This window comes from Enhydra lutris, unplaced genomic scaffold (assembly GCF_002288905.1).
Source record: "Enhydra lutris kenyoni isolate GAN:26980312 unplaced genomic scaffold, ASM228890v2 scaffoldscaffold39, whole genome shotgun sequence".
NCBI lineage: Eukaryota > Metazoa > Chordata > Mammalia > Carnivora > Mustelidae > Enhydra > Enhydra lutris.
The window spans coordinates 6,418,006-6,434,732 of NW_019154123.1; the positions used below are offsets into that span (position 1 = coordinate 6,418,006).

General features: G+C 40.7%; 1 pseudogene; it reads left to right on the plus strand.

Moving 5' to 3' along the window:
• The first annotated feature begins 12,170 nt into the window (after positions 1–12,170).
• LOC111155152 lies at positions 12,171–13,137 on the plus strand (annotated as a pseudogene).
• Positions 13,138–16,727: the final 3,590 nt, after the last annotated feature.

Below are 16,727 nucleotides of genomic sequence, written 5' to 3' on the forward strand. Positions count from 1 at the left end.
CAACACAGGTTCACTGACAGTGAAATAAACGAATGACTAAGTGATGATATGTACACAGTGAGATATTATATGGCAAGGAAAACAGACTATAAAGTTCAAATAACAACCTGCTTAAATCTCAAGGACATAATGTTAAACGATTAAAGCAAGACACAAGGTGAAACAAACTTGAAATAAAATCTCTATTTTTACAAAGTTAAAGACAAAATTAAGCTGTGGTGTTAGAAGTAAGGGTAGTGGTTAATTTGGGGTGTAAAGAGGCTAGTGATGGAAAAGGGGCAGAAGGGAATTTTCTGGTATGGTTATATTTTGCTTCTTGACCTGGATTTATTCACTTCGTGATATTTCTTTGAGCTATCCACTTACAATCGACACACCCTTCGTGTATGTATATTAAACTTCAATAGAAAGTATAAGACAAGTAGGTGTTAGACTTAGAAAAATATTAATTTAAGTTCTTTTGATTTTAATTGTAACATTGATTTGACTTAAGCAGAATCATTGAAGCAAAATTTATTCAAAAAGCTCTCACACTGAGATTCCTTAATATATGCTATCCCATAGAGTATTTTTTGCCCTTTATTTTTGTGATTTTTTAAAAAAAGATTGTCTTTGTAGTTTTGTTCCTTTTTAACAGCTTAAAAATTCTCCCAGTATTAAAATACATTTTTAAGAAACTTTTTAAAGTTAACACAGTGTACTATTAGTTTCAGGTGAACAATCTTGTGATTCAACACTTCCATAAATCACCTGGTGTTTATCACAAGTGTGCTCCTGAATCCCCATCACCTACTTCACCCTTTCCCTTACCCCCTACCTTCTGGTAGTCAGAGGGGCAGTACATTTTAATTACTGACAATAATGTTACTCTTGTGATTTCTTTATTTCAAGGCCATTTTGATTGTTTCATCATATAATTATTTTGTAAATTTCCCCCAAACAACTAGGCTTTTTATTTTTATTTTACTTTATAAATGAGCTTTGGAGGAATGACATTTTTACAGATTTTTTTCATCCCTGTTTATCTATGGTGTCTCTCCATTTATTTAAGTCTTCTCTTATGCCATTTAGTAACTTTTTCCTTTTAAAACTCAATTATAATCACATGGTTAAAATATGAGTACATTCTTGTTGCTAAACAATTAAAACAGATAAATAAATTAAAATCTCAAATTCAGATATATCACTTTTTTTCTCCATAAGGCTATTCATAGTTATCAAACTTTTGTATGCATCTACATATGTGTAATTGTACCCCGAGAAGACATATGGTATCATGCTACAGTATTTTTTGGTCTATATGAATTGTATCATATAATCCACATTTATGTGTGTGTATTTTGATTTTCATTTTTCTCTGCCAACAATATGGCTTACAAAGAGCTTTTTCCATACTAGAACATTAGAATTCCTTCATTCTTTTAAATTGCTGATTTGTATTCAATATAATAGGTATACAATAGATTATTTATACATTCTCTCTCTCTCTCTCTTTTTTTTTTAGATTCATTTATTTGAGAGAGAATGTGAGTGGGGGGAGGGGTGGAAGGAGAGGGAGAGAGAATCCTTAAGCGGACCCCTTGCTGAAGGCAGAGCCTGTTGTGGGTTTTAGTCCTGGAATCCCAATATCATGACCTGAGCTGAAATCTACAGCTGGTTTCTCAACTGACTGAGCCACCCTGGCACTCTTATTTATACATTCTCTTCAAGATGTCTTTAGTGAATTTTTTGTAGCCAAAAGGGTAAGCTCAGAAACTCAATTTGTTGGCCTACTGAATGGACACATTTCAGGAATAGATTCACAATAACCAAACTCACAGAACCTGAAGTAATAAACTAATTTATTTTTTAATAGATTTTTAAAAATTTATTTATTTGACAGACAGAGATTACAAGTAGGCAGAGAGGCAGTCAGAGAGAGGAGGAAGCAGGCTCCCTGCTGAGCAGAGAGCCCTATGTGGGGCTCGATCCCAGGACCCTGGGATCATGACCTGAGCCAAAGGCAGAGGCTTTAACCCACTGAGCCACCCAGGTACCCCAATAAACCAATTTATTAATGCACAGGTAGATAAGTGCCAAAGGTTCAGATATCTCTCCAACTCTCACCTACTGTCCAAAGATACTCCACACAGAGAATTAAATTATCATTTGAATGTTGGCTAACCCAATTTCTAAGAAAATATATGCACGTGGCAGTCCATTTAATATGGGCAGAAGCCTTTCAACTTGGAAAATCAGTTTATAATCTTGCTTATTGAGCATGGAAGGAGAAAGAGGAGAGAGAGTGGAGTTAGGTACAGGAATCACCATCTGTGCAATGTCGGATATACCTGCCCTTGGTCAGAGAGATGTTTCCTGGCAAAGGCATCCTCACCCTTGGACACTGCTGGGACGGCCCAGCTGATATTTGCCTCTGGTGTTCTCTCTTCTCTGAGCTTGCAGGGATGGACAGCCCTCTATCTGATGGGTGTATTATATTCCATTACAATCAAGCATTATTCTCTGAGAGCAATCCATGTTATTTAATCCTAATAATAAAATCAATAATTACAGTAGTAGTGTTTATTTAGGGTTTATGATGTGCGAGGCACAGTTCCAAGTGCTTTAAATACATTGACTCATTTAATCCTCTTTAAAGTGTCTTTCTCTATCTACATCTTTGTCCATCATGTATTGGTTTGACAGCTCATCTATCTGAGGGAGTAAACATTTATTTAGTTACACACATTCTTGGAGTGGCTCTCAATATAAGCCCAGTATTTGGAAACACAACTAAAATACATTAGAAACTCTAAGTAGAAGTGATTCATTTTGATTAGGTCAATAAGGGAAACTTCTCATGGAGGAGGAGAAGGGGCTTTAAAGCATGAGTAGAATTTTTATGGACAGAAATAGAAAATTCCCCACTCTTAAAAAAAATGACAATTATCCTGCTTAAAAGGTTAAGTTTCACTTAACTGAAAAGTTGGCTTCCATGAAATACCTAATTCCTCAATAATGCCTGACACATAAAATGTATTTTATAAAAAATTTGCTATTGACGGTAGGGGTAGGGAGGGAATATGAATATTTTCCTGTAAAATCCTTATTGCCTGGTTAAATTAAATGGAAATAAAACAAAACTGTCATTGGTCTTTTCTTTCTAATTGTGTTTCTCACACACTTGCACGATTTATATCTTAATGAAAATGAGGCTCATGAGAAGCTGTTAAAGTCCAAGAGGGGAAATTAGAACGCATTCCCCTTGACTGCAGCATTTGCTATTTTAGAGGGAAAAAGCATCAGTGGTCACTTATAAATTGTGATTCTGACCTACATTGCAGAGCTAGCACATTTCCCTGGGAAACTGATCAATAACACACTGTTAAAAGAGAACCTTGCTAACAGCCTTTCCTTAGAAAAAGGTAAGGTTGACAGTCCAGGAAACAATTTGTTCAATTTCATCTACTCTCCTGGAATTCCCAGCAGGTAAAATTGCTCCCTATTTCATAGTTACAAAAGCATTTCACTTAAAATAATAATGTTGATGTTGATTGCATTTTTAATATAAAAGTTATAAATAAGGGACTTCTGGATAATTAATGTAGCAGGCTCGCTATGTCTGACACCCTTTCTCCCAGCTTCTGGTACAGTACACTAAAAAGATGCACAGAGAAGACTGAAACGGGCATCAGAGGAGGAAACTAAAGGAAAAGCTGCAAGTCAAATTTTGCATGAAATTTCTGCTCTCACCGATGAAGAAAAATTAAGATTCTTATTTTTGGACTATGTACCACCCCTCCACCTTTTGGATCAGAACAGAATAAAGAACCTCAGGGTTGATAGGAAGAGATAGTAAGTCAACCCCTTTTTAAAGGCAGCCATCCCATCAGTCAGGATTTCCCAAACTTGGCCCTTTGACATTTGGGACCAGATAATTCTCTGTTGTGGGAGGACTGTTCTATGTAATGTGGGTTTTTCAGTAGCATTCTGGTTTCTAGCCACTGGATGCTAATAGCTCTTCCTTATCCCTGGTTGTGAACCAAAAATGTCTCCAGACATTGCCAAGTTCCTTGAGAGACAAAATAGTTTGGGTTGAGAATCACGACATAGATGGCTAGCTTAGCTAGTGCCTCGAGCTTCTCTGTCCCACCTCCCTTTAGTCTCTTTTCACTTTCAATGACAGGAAGCCAAGGGGAAGCAGATGGCCATGCCCTGAAACCTGAGGCATCCTGTCCCTAAAAAAATTTTAAGAAACTCATTTAGATCAAAATTTATCTATGGTGCTAGAAATTAAAGTAATGGTTACCTTTGAATTAGGGGGTGGTATCAGTGGGGATACAAAACAGGCTTCTTCAGTGATAGAAGGGTTCTGTATCTTGATCTAGGTGGTGGTTGTACATTTGACGAAATTAACTGAGCCCAATTGTTAAGCTGAGTACAATATTTAAGTATTTAAATTTAAGTTATTTGAATTTAAGTTATTTAAATTAAGTTGAAGTTAAAAATTTAAGTTAAAAATTAAATTTAAGTTATTTAAATTTAAATTTACTTAAATTTAAGGTATTTAAGTTATACCTCCATTAACAATAAAAAATGAGGCTCAGGAGAAAGAAACCCCAATATAAGGCATATTAAAAGGAAAAGGACAAGGACCATTTCTTTGAAGATTGATAATGAGAGTGAACCTCTGAAAATTAAAAGATGTGAAGATTTTAGAACGCATGTGCTTGCATCAAAGAGCTCTGAATGGGAAGGCTAAAAGATTTCCACTTCATCAGTGCTGGTGGCCTTCTATCATCTCTATGAAGCAAAGGGAAAATTAGAATTAAAACCTGGGGCTGTAATTCAACCTGTTGCCAGAATCTTGAAGACATTTCAGCAAACTACAAAGATAATGGATTAGTCTAAAAAATGCAATGGATTAGTCCATCTGAGCTGTGCCAACAGAAACAGAGTGCATATGCCCAGAAAGTCAAGGAGAAGCTCCCTATGAGCCACTTATCTGTCTCCTCGAATGCAAGCACTGTACTAACCAGTGTTCTATGTAGGTCTTCTGTGTTGTCCCTTTCCTGGTGACACCAATGCTTTTACATCTAAATCTAAAAAGCAATGTCCTAGAAAATGCGAGGCTAGAATAGAGTGCAAGGGTCAACAATGGCTTATTTGTTTGGGGAGTAGAGTTCATGCAAGTAAAGCACTCTGTCCAGAGTAGTAACAGTGAGAAGGAAGTGTACATTAAGTAAATCTCGACATGAATGTAGAGCATCAGAATTCTGGAATGGTCAGTGTAATAGTGGTAGATCTGGCACCTCAAATCACGTTTCTATGTAACAATGGTTGTGCCCACTACATTTCGTTACAGTTCCCTTAGTCCTCGTTCCTAACCAGGGTTCCACCTCTCATAGGGATTTGGAGGTTGCTGCTGTTGTCCAAAGCACCAGTAAGTGGGAAGTGGTCAGTGCATCTGCCATTTCACACATCTCAGCAGGTTCATATTTTACATGATCATTCTGTCTAGAGTGACAGGTTTGTCCAAAACATTTAGTATGCTATGTATAATTAATCTGCTAGATCTACAGTATGTCCACAATGGTCAATTTGTCCAGCCAGTGAGGTCTGTGCTCTTTGTTTGTTTTGCTTTTCTCTGGCATGTCTTCTAGGCCCGGATGAACTCTAGTATGTTTAAGACGCAGAGAGGTCTGAGAACAGATATGGCTGGGCTTTGGTATATGCATAGGGCTTCTGCATGCACTGGCCCAGGACTGCTCCTCTGGCTTGTCTGTTCAGTCTATTTAATAGCTATCTCCTCTTCTAAAGGGGTGGTGGGAGACATTCCTGCCTTGCTCTGTTCTAGTTCTTAGCAGCTCTCTATCAGGGATATTCTACAGAGATGAGACAGACTGGTTGTATCTTGCCCAAACCCCAGCCTGGGACCTGGGAGACCTGGGCAGGAGGAGACCTTTTCCTTTGATCCTTTCCCATTTTAGCTCTCACTTAGCACTGTCATGGATCAAGGAATTCCCTGTCAGTGACCTCAATGTACTTCTCTCCCACCTCCCCGCTTTGTATAGAAAGAGCCATTATTCATTGACTCACTTATTTATTAGTTCATGCATTCGTTTAACAAGCATTTATTATTTATTATTTAGCATCTACCGTGTTCCAGACATTACTTTGTGGGTAAGGGCTATAGCAGTATATGAGAAAGACAGGATCGTTATTCTCTTGGAGCTTATTGCCTAGTGGACAAAACAGACTAAGCGAATAGACAATCAAGCAAGCATCTATTAGGAGGTGGGAAGTGCTAGGGCGTAAATAAGACCAGGACATATGATCCTGACTGGGGTGAGGTGTGGGGATACTTAGAAGATGTCGTTTTTTTCCTACACAAATAAGAATGTCAAAGACTTTGGAAAATCTTAAAATAGCCCCGAGGTTATTAACTGCAGTCTGATACTTGATAGCCTATTGACATCCATTTTCTCCAGTTCCTCCTTAAACAAACCACTTCTCAAGTGTTCATGCATCTCAGGGAAGGCTGAGTGAACCAGCTTCACTCAGCTGTTTAATATCACCCATTCCTAGTAGCATCATCCCTTTGCCAGTGACTGGTCTAAGACTCTGGGCCTAAGCCAATCAGCACATGGTATGATCTTGTCACTAGAGATCTGTTCAGGGATGGGCTCATGATCCAGTTTGAGCCAGTGAGAAGTACAGGGGAGTTCTCTGGAAATGTCTGGGAAGTTTTCTGGAATAGGAAAACGTGGTCTATCTCTCTTACTAGATGTGAACGAAGAGGTAAGCAGACAGTTGTTCTTGGCAGGTGGCGTATGGCCGTGAAGTAAATACTCCTGAGAGGAAATTTGACACTCAGGAAGTTATCTGGTTCTTGAGGACATCAGTGAACCTCTAAGCCAGCCCGTCTTGAAAGCCTGCTCTTTCGCACTCATCATTTCTGTGTGGGTCACAGCTTCTGTTTATGGACAGAGCAGGTTACAAGAGCTCTTAGGAACAGCCCTCAGCTGATGGGGGATGGGGGATGATGGACAACTATCCCAGCTTTGTTGTTCCTTGTTTGAGACAACTCTGAGCATCCTATGTGATAGAGAAGCCCTCTCCAAGGAGGGAATATGTACGCCGAGCTGCGAAAGACAAGAAGCCGTCAGTGAGAAGAGTACGCACAGCTGAGGCACTGGGTTGGCAAGGACTCTAGCGTGGGATTTGTTTTGGCATATTCTAGATTCGGAAGAAAGGAAGGCAAGTACGGCTGGGTCGGTTAACAGACAGCTGGGGTTCTAGAATCAGTCTGGCTAAGTCCTCCTCCTCATCTTGCTTATAGTTTGGCTTTGAGCAAGTTGCTCAACCCTTTTGAGTTTCAGTTTCCTCATCTTTAAATGGGCTTAATAACAGCACCCGCATGACAGCCTTGTAATGAGAATCAAATGAGCCCATGAATGTGAAATGTTTATCAGTCCCTGGGCCAGAGTAGTTATACTCTCATCTAGATTAGGTTTGCTTGCCTAATGTTCAATTTGCCACAGGTTTTACATCTTTCTGGGGTCATTGTCAGAATAAAATCACACCCAGCTGCACCTTGGGACAACAGAGTGCAAACCACTGTGCTGGTAAACTCCGAGGAACCATAACTAATCGTTTTAGATAGGGATTATCTGGATCAGTTTAGAGCTCTAGTTGCCCCAGAGTTTTCCTCCCTGCCAGGAAGTCCGGAAGCATGCCTTAAAAGCTTGCAAATGTGAGATCGGTGTCTCATCTGAGCAAGAACACATCGCCTCTCCTGGAGCAGTGTTTGCTACAAGCTATCAAAAGATAATCTGTCAAAATCCATAAAGCCTGTGGCTCACGATAAACACATTGGCCAATTTGTCCATCAAATAAAATTAAAAACCTACTACAGATATGCTATTGAGAAAAACTGGAAGTGCTAATATGGCTCCCTTGGAACACACATAATGTATTACCTGACGGACCTTGACACGTGTATTGGGGCTGCTTTGAAAGCCTGTCTCTAGACCATGGAATCTAATGGATAGCATTACTTCAGGAAAGATTCTGAAGTAACCTTTATGTCAAGGGCCATCAAAAATACCACTGCCTCTTTAGGCCATATTCAGCTTCCAAGGAGGCTACTGCAGAATCACATATGTTAATTGCATGGATAGCTATGTGCAGTAATCCCAAAGCTTACCTGCCAGAGAGAGGAATTCTACCCAGACTCTCAGCAGTGTGTCACTGTAAGTCCATGGGAAAGCCATTGGATTTAATAACATTTATTTGCTTACAATAAGGACAGAGAAAATATGTTTCAACTCACTTACCAGTAGTGATATTTTCTTTAGAGCTCCCTGTCAGAGGTGTCTACTAAAATAATAGGAACTGCTAAGGAATATTTATCTAGGGCAAGTAATATTCTTCTGACCTCTAGTAAGCTCTTAAAGTAATCAAATCTCTCCACATTTAGTCAAAAGCAATTAAGGGACCATTTCTGTCTACCATCATGTACTAATTTTCTATAATTATGTGCTATTAAAAGTGAAATGAAGATATAGAGAAAGATATAATTCCTAGCTCTGCCATTACTCATTCTTTAACCTTATTAATAATAATAGTAATGACGACAGTTAATATTTATGACAGCTTACCAAGGCCCAGGCAATAGGCTTAGCATTTAACTTACACCCATCTCATTTGATATTTGCAAAAAGTCTTTGGGAGGAAGATGTATTATCATTATATCTTTTTAGTAGTTGAGAAATAGAGACTGGAAAAGGTTAAGACATTTGTCCGGGTCACACTCTTAGTAGATGACTTGCTTGTGTTTCTAAGTTGGGCTGCCTGGCCTGGCAGATCATGTATTCATTGTATATTCTGCCTCTTCTGGGGCCTAATTTACACATCTATATTTGTCTTCCTCTTCTAGGTGACTGGGGAGTCCAGCCCTCAGCCCAGATTGAGTTTCCAGACTCAGTGTAGGAATGGGTGGGCTGGCTCACAGCTGAGAGCGTGGAGCAAAGTGGGACTGGAACCAGGGCTGCAAGCTACAGGAGGGAGGGCGGGGAGCAAGGGGATGTCTGAAATGCCCACTCCTAGTCCAGTGACCCAAAGTGAAGGATCAGCAACAGAGAACCTGCAAGCCAGAGCAAGCAAATTTGGAAGTCAGCCTGGAGAGATTGCCAGAGTCTGGGGAGACGTAAGTAATGGGGTCTTACTGGCCAGGACAAAGGTGGTGGCAGGGCAGAGTTATAAAGGTAGCTGAGCACATTCCTGTGATCCATGAGACGGAGGTATTCGTGTTTTCTCTCTTCTACAGAACTCATGAAGAGTAGGGGAAATAGCTTAGGTGCAAACACTTTGCAAACTCCGACAATGTTATTGCAAAGGGTTGTCTGTGTTTGTGCACGCGAAGTCAAACAGTCTGTGTGTCTGTGTGTCTCTTACAGCAGCTTGGGCTATGGACTGCTGACCTAGGACACCTCACTAAGGTTTAGGACTAGGAGAATAGTAGGAAGACAGTTTTGGCAAAGAAGGAGAGAAGATCACTTTCCAGCCTTGTCATGTGTTCCGAGGGGAGAATATTGAAATGTACCAAGAGAAGAACCAACACTATTGCAAAATAATGCTGCAATGCCATGGTTTCTAGGTGATAATATGTGGTGTATTGGTGAACTCAATACAGGATTTAAAATGCATGCGGTGGATTTTGTTTTGTAGCTCAGTTCAGCATGGGTTCCTGGCAAAGGCAATCTCCAGGGTTTGTGAGTGCAGTCATTATTCTGGGCAGGGGGCAGCTCAGCAGGGGCTGCCGCACTCAGATGCAGTCAGGGAGGAGAGCTTGGTTGACTTCACCCTCCCCATTCCGTGCAGTACAGGGAGGAAATGTGCAACACTGGTCCTGGGGTCCTAGAGAGCCCATGTTGGGGTTTCTCTTCTACTCCAGCAGCCCGGAGAACTAGAACTAACAGCAGTGGGAGGCAGCTGGTTTCAGACCGCAGCCACGGGGAATGCACCCAGCAGGGAGGCTAGTGCCTGATTTGGCTGGCAGCCGGACCGAGACGGGAGCGGACAGGGGCACAGCTGTTAGTTGGCACGGACGCCTGGCAAACAGCAAGCCCTAAGCCAAACGCTGGAGGTTCTGCAGCTTCACCAACAATGGGAAGAAGCTGTGTGGAGAAATTTCTCCACTGGGAATGCCCTTGGCTCCCACTGCATACCATGTACTCGAGCTGCATAGGAAACAGACATTGACATCAACCGGCCCACTGCATCATAATCTGACAGAAGAATTCCAAGGACAGTCTGAAGAAATCAGTAAGCCCATCCTTTCAGTTGGTGGGGGAAACACTAGGCCAGGGTAAGCCTTACTTTCCTCAGGGCTGAATAAGTAGGGAAAGCCCAGAAAAACCAATAGAGGAGAGAAAAATGGAGAACCCACTTTGAGGACAGAGAGAAAAAGAACAAAAAGTTTAATGACAAATGAATAGCTTAGGATCAGAAGGTAGTGATTAAATAGAGATAATTGAGGTTTCTTAAAAGGAGATCAGAGCAAAGGGGTGAGAGTGACATTCAGATACATGATAGAAGAAAACTTGCCTGATCTCTGGGAGCCCTGATTATGAATGTAGAAATCCCTCATGCAGCATCTGTCTGTATTAATGAAAATGTATCTAGACACATCCTGGTTATTTTTAAAAATTTTCAATTCTTCCAAAGTATCCGGGGAGAATATCAGGTGGCCTGTGAAGGAGGCAAATCCTAGTTCTCTCCGATATTCTCTCTATAGTATTAAAGTTTTTTTTAAAAGATTTTATTTATTTATTTGAAGAGAGAGAGAGAGAGAGTGGGTGAGAGAGAGCATGAGTGGGGGAGTGACATGCAGAGAGAGAAGGAGAAGCAGACTCCCCACTGAGCTGGGAGCCCTATGTGGTGCTAATCCCAGGACCTTGGGATGAGCCACTCAAGACGGTCAACTGAATGAGCCACCCAAGCGCCTCTATAGTATTAAAGTTTAGAAGAGCATAGATCACAGGGATATATGGGCAAAGATTTGGTATAAGAATGGAACAAGAATTTTATTCTTGCATATATATATATATAATTTATATATATAAATTTATAATTTAAATTATATATTATGCATAAATTTAAAATAATTTATATTATAATAAATATATAAATATATAGAAATATATTATAGAATATATATAGAAAACAAGAAGTTTATTCTTGCATATATATATAAATTGCATATATCTACCTATCTATCTGTCTATCTGAAACAATAAGCTATGTAGCTACCAAAGAAAGTTGCCTAAATAAATGACTCAAAGTTGAACTTTAGCTGACCTAAAGATAGGAAACTTAGGAATGGGAAGATTATTGTGCAAAATGGTTTGCTCTAAATGCAAGATATCCTTAAGTTAAATTTAAAGAATTGTTGCAAATATACTTTTAAGCCAAATAAAAATGTCAGAAACACAATTGGAAAAAAATACATTTAATAATAATTTGGCAGAATAGGTTATGTATGTTTGTCCAAAGTATTTGACACAGAGTACATGCTCTATAAGTATTTGCTGAATGAGTATAGGATTTTTACCGTGTATGTAGAAGTAAGTTGAAGAAATGGAGATGGCTAGAACTTGGAGGAAGCTGAGTCATCTCCTCCTTCTCTTGTGTAAAGTAGAAAACACAGGAGAGTGAGTAGTGGAACTTTCTGTTCTTTTAATGCCTTATTTCAAAGTGAAAGTCAAGTTCATTATTTCCAAATGATTATTATTATTATAAGGTCAAAGGGACTTGCTCACATTCTCTGAGTGAATAACTTAGGTCATGCATCTAGGAAGTGTTGAGCAATGTCAGAGCAGACAGGTACCTCTCACCATTTAAAAACAATGCTCCTGGGGCATCTAGGTGGCTCAATGGGTTAAGCCTCTGCCTTCAGCTCAGGTCACGGTCCCAGGGTCCTGGGATCAAGCCCCACATAGGGCTCTTTGCTCAGCGGGGAGCCTGCTTCCCACTCTCTCTCTGTCTGCCTCTCTGCCTACTTGTGATCTCTCTCTGTCAGATAAATAAATAAAATCTTTAAAAACAAAACAAAACAAAACAAAACAAAAAAACCCAATGCTCCTTCTCTTTTTTGTGGCTCCTGGAAGGTGGTAGGCTGCTTCACGATGGAGCTGAACATCTTTTTCCCAGCGACTTGCTGCCAGAAACTCATTGAAATGGATGATGAATGCAAACTTTGTACCTTTTATGAGAAGCATAAGGCCACAGAAGCTGCTTCTGCTGCTGTGGGTGAAGAAGGGAAGGGTGACGTGGTCCGAATCCGTGGTGGCGATGACAAGCCTTCACCATGAAGCAGGCTGCCCTGACCCATGGCCGTGTCCCCCTGCTGCTGAGTGAGGGGCATTTGCGCTACAGACCAAGGAAGACTGACTGGAGAGAGAAAGTGCAAACCTGCTCAGGGTCGCATTGTGGATGCAATCTCAGTGATCCCAGCTTGGTCATTGTAAAATAAAAGGGGGAGAAGGACATTCCTGGGCTTACTGCTGTGCCTCGTCACTTGGCATGCAAAGGAGCTAGCAGGATCCACAGGATTTTCAGTCTCTCTCAAGAAGATGATGTCCGGGACACCTGGGTGGCTCAGTTGGTTAAGCTGCTGCCTTTGGCTCAGGTCATGATCCCAGAGTCCAGGGATCAAGTCCCACATCAGGCTCCTTGCTCAGCAGGGAGCATGTTTCTCTCTCTGCCTCTGCCTGCCACTCTGCCTGCTTGTGCTCTCTCTCTATATCTCTCTCTGACAGATAAATAAATAAAATATTAAAAAAAAAAAGAAGAAGATGATGTCCACCTGCATATTGTGAGAAAGTCCTTGGATAAAGAAGCTAAGAAACCTAGAACCAAAGCACCAAGACTCAGCACCTTGTTACTCCATGTGCCCTCCGACAGAAACGTCAGCGTATTGCTCTGAAGAAACAGCTCATGAAGTAAGACAAGGAAGAGGCTGCAGGACAGGCTAAACTTCCGGTCAAGAGAAGGAAGGAGACCCAAGGAAAACGCCAGCAACAGAATACCGAGGGACAGAGGCTGTCTTCCCTGAGAGCTTCTACCTCTAAGTCTGAGGCCAGTCAAAAATGAAATTTTTCTAGAGTTACAAATAAATAAGATCAGACTTAAAAAAAAGAAAACAAACCAGTGTTCCCCTGTCAATAATGGGAGCATAATGTGTCTTCCTTGGTTTCTCACTCAAAATTCAGCCATGAAATTTGACTCAATCATACCACATTCTCCTCTCACCTCTGTTCTCTATTAGGGTGATTCACTCTTTCTTAATTTTTCACATTGTTCCTCTGGATTTCTATGATTCATTGAACTAGGTTAGTCAGGGCTTTCATTTTTAGAGAATTGGTTGCAGATTGATTCATAACATGGTTCTTTTAAGATGACCACTCAACAATGAGCCATTGTTGGCCTTTACAGGTGTCTGTGACAGTAGCTCACTCATTGCTGAGCACTGCTCTTTCCTCAGGGAGAAACAGTCCATTTTGAGACTGCAGGGACCTCATCCACCAATTCACAGTGGTTTGTGTTATAAGCAACACCAAAGCTGTCTGATTCTAGCCACTCTAGAGTGAGGGAAAACTAGTGAAGACTATTTGCATAGTCTGTCTCAGGGAAGACAGGGAAGCTTATTCTGGAGATGACTGATTCCCGAATCAATTGCTCGCAAACCCCTTGGCTTTATCATTATTCATACATATTGGATCTTTTAGATAATCTGAAGTTGTTCCCTGATTTGGGGGTGAAGTCTAGGGCAAGTCTTTATCTTTGTTCTAGGAACAAAGCTTCAAGAGGTATTAAGGGTGCACGACTCACCTCCCTCCTGATTTGACCCTGGCTCACAATAAATGTGGCAGTGGGTTGGGGATTTCCTGGGAATTTCTTTGCTCTGCTTGAAATGTGCCAGAGATGCACAGCCCTCTTCTTTGTCCTCTGTTGTTTATTATATCCAGAGAACATTTAATTCTCTGTTTGGAGAAGGCTAAAGCTGGATTATTTTTGCCTGAGGATTATCACTTTGTGAGTTATCAGGGGTAAATTTTAGAGCACTCTTCCTGAATATAAACATTATACACACACACACACGTGTATATATATATATATATATATATATATATATATATATATATATCTTGCATGTATGTTTGTATATATGCATATATGTATATATTTACATAAATGTAGTGTTTCAAAGTCAAAAAAATATTTTTATATTGCCTATTTCTTTTTGTGAAAGTCAGTAACTTTTTATGAAGTCAATAACTTTGACTTTATTACTATTACTTAATAGATAATATAAGCATAAAAGCATGAAATAAACCGTCTTTACAAAATATTTTAAATGACAAATTCATATCTCCTAATATCTGTATAATTTTCTCAATAATCTTGATTTCTTCTACTTTTAATGTTATGATCCAATAGTTTTCAAAATATTTCCATCCACTATGTGTTCATACTATATATATAATATGTATACATATATAATATGTATATTTCATCTATCTATCTATCTATCTATATATCTTTGAAATATCACTTGGTTTGATTTTATCACATGAATATCCAAAGGACTTAATTTGTCATGTGTTCCCAGTCCTACTGTCAGGAAAGAGGTCCTGCAATTGCAGAGCTGCTAAAAGGAAGAAAAATAGTTTAGATCACTGGTTTTCCAATTCACTCATTCACTTGCTTTGTTCGTTTCTTTGTTCATTCATTCAGTAGGAGGGAGAAAATAAAATATATTTAATATATATTAATAGTATGTAATAAACAGATTACAATTACATGCACACGTATGTATACACTCACACATATATAAAATCTAAGGGAGAGTGAATCTGCCAGCTCACTGTGGTCTTCTGATGTGTGCTAGGTGCTTGGTGGTGGTTGGAGTGTTAGGGAATAAGGAGATTTACGTTGAAAGGTGAGGGAGAGAAGGATCCATGTAAGAAGGTGAAGTGTGTGTGGGGAAGAGTGGTGAGGGAGTAATTTGGGGGGGTGCATTGTGAGCTGAGGAAGGGAGGCCAAAGCCTTGGGGTGTCTTTGGAATTTGGAGAAAGGACTTTAGGAAATGTTGCCATGGGTCTGTGTTGGCTACCCTTTGGCATTCTTGCAGAGATATCATCAGGTATCTCTTTTGGCTACTGGGAAGTGTTTCTTGGAATGGCAGCCGGCACTGAGAGTGAACGTGTGCTAGGTGCTGATGTTACAATGGTGGGCGTAAAACAGGTGCTGTCTATTCTCATGAACGTACATACTAGTAGAGGACTGGCATGAATCAAATAACCATCAAAGTATCCTTCATCCATTCACCCACTGTTTTTTAAGCACCTATAATGTGCCAGCCAGTGTTTTAAGTCCTTGGGATTCTGATTCATCAGTAAAACAAACAGACAATATTATTCCTGCCTGTGGTGGCTTTATAATGTGCCAACTTATCTAAGCTGGAACTGCGTTTCCCAGAATTTCCTCTCTGTAGGGCTCTGGGTCAGGCATGGCCATAGGAGAGATCTGCATAAGATATAAAAGGCAGGAGCAAAGCTGCAGCCATGAGCCTCTGAAGGTCAGTGCAGGGCGCCAGGCACCGCTGGAGCTCGAGCATGTTGGAGCTGATCTGTGGGATGGCCTTCCTAGCGGGCTATTGGGTGATCTTCGGGTCCTGCTGGGAAGCTCCTGCTTCTTTGTGGCCTGAGCCCAGCGTGTGCTGCTTATGGCAAATGGGCCCAACTCTACTGCAGATTCCCCCAGCACTGAGTTTGAGTCAGTGAGTGACAGTCATAGGTTCCAGTTTGTTTGTATTTGTCCTTGTGAATTCCACGCTGTTCCTGTGCTCGTGCACATCCAGGATTCCTTCCTGAATCATTGACTCGTGGTGACTTCAGGCTCCAGGCAGAAGTAGAGGCAGTAGCCCGCTCAGCTTGCCCCACCTGCTCTCATAACTGCCAACCAACTAATCCATACAATAGATCCCATTTCTCATAGTGGTTCTGCTGCTCTGATTGAACCCTGACAGATACTCCACACTTGGGCAGCTTACATTCTGAATTGACAGTAAATGGTTTAATGAATTGTAAACTATACTTAAGAGTGAGAGGTACTATGGAAAGAAAATCAGAGAAGGAAATTAGAAGGGGAAAGAGTAAAGGTGAGGTAGGGTGCCATGGGGATGGAGGTGGGGAAGAAGGTGCTCAATTAAATAGGGTGTCCCAATGGGCTGGATTGAGAAGGTAGGATTTGTACAAAGTTTTGAACAAGGGGACAGGTGGCCAAAGGAAAAGCTTCGAGGACAGAGGGGACATAGAACCCACTCGCTAAGGCAGCAGAGTGTCTGGAGCATTCCAGCATCTTCAGGGAGTTGGTGTGACTGGAAAGGAGAGAGCAAGGAGGAGGACACGAAGGTATCAGGCCAAAACTGCATCGGGGTCTGATTTGTACAGCAGGGGTTGGCCCGTAGCAGCCTGGAGACCAAATCCAGTCCCTCTGCTTGTTTTTGTACATTGTCTTCTTGGCACATGGCCATGCTTGTTCATTTACACATCATCTAGGGCTGCTTTCTGGCTACCACGGCAGAGTTGAGTGGTTGTGACAGAGACCATATGGCCTACACAGCATGAAATATTTACTAAAAAATGTGCTGACCACTGGTGTAGCGCTCAGAGGTTTTG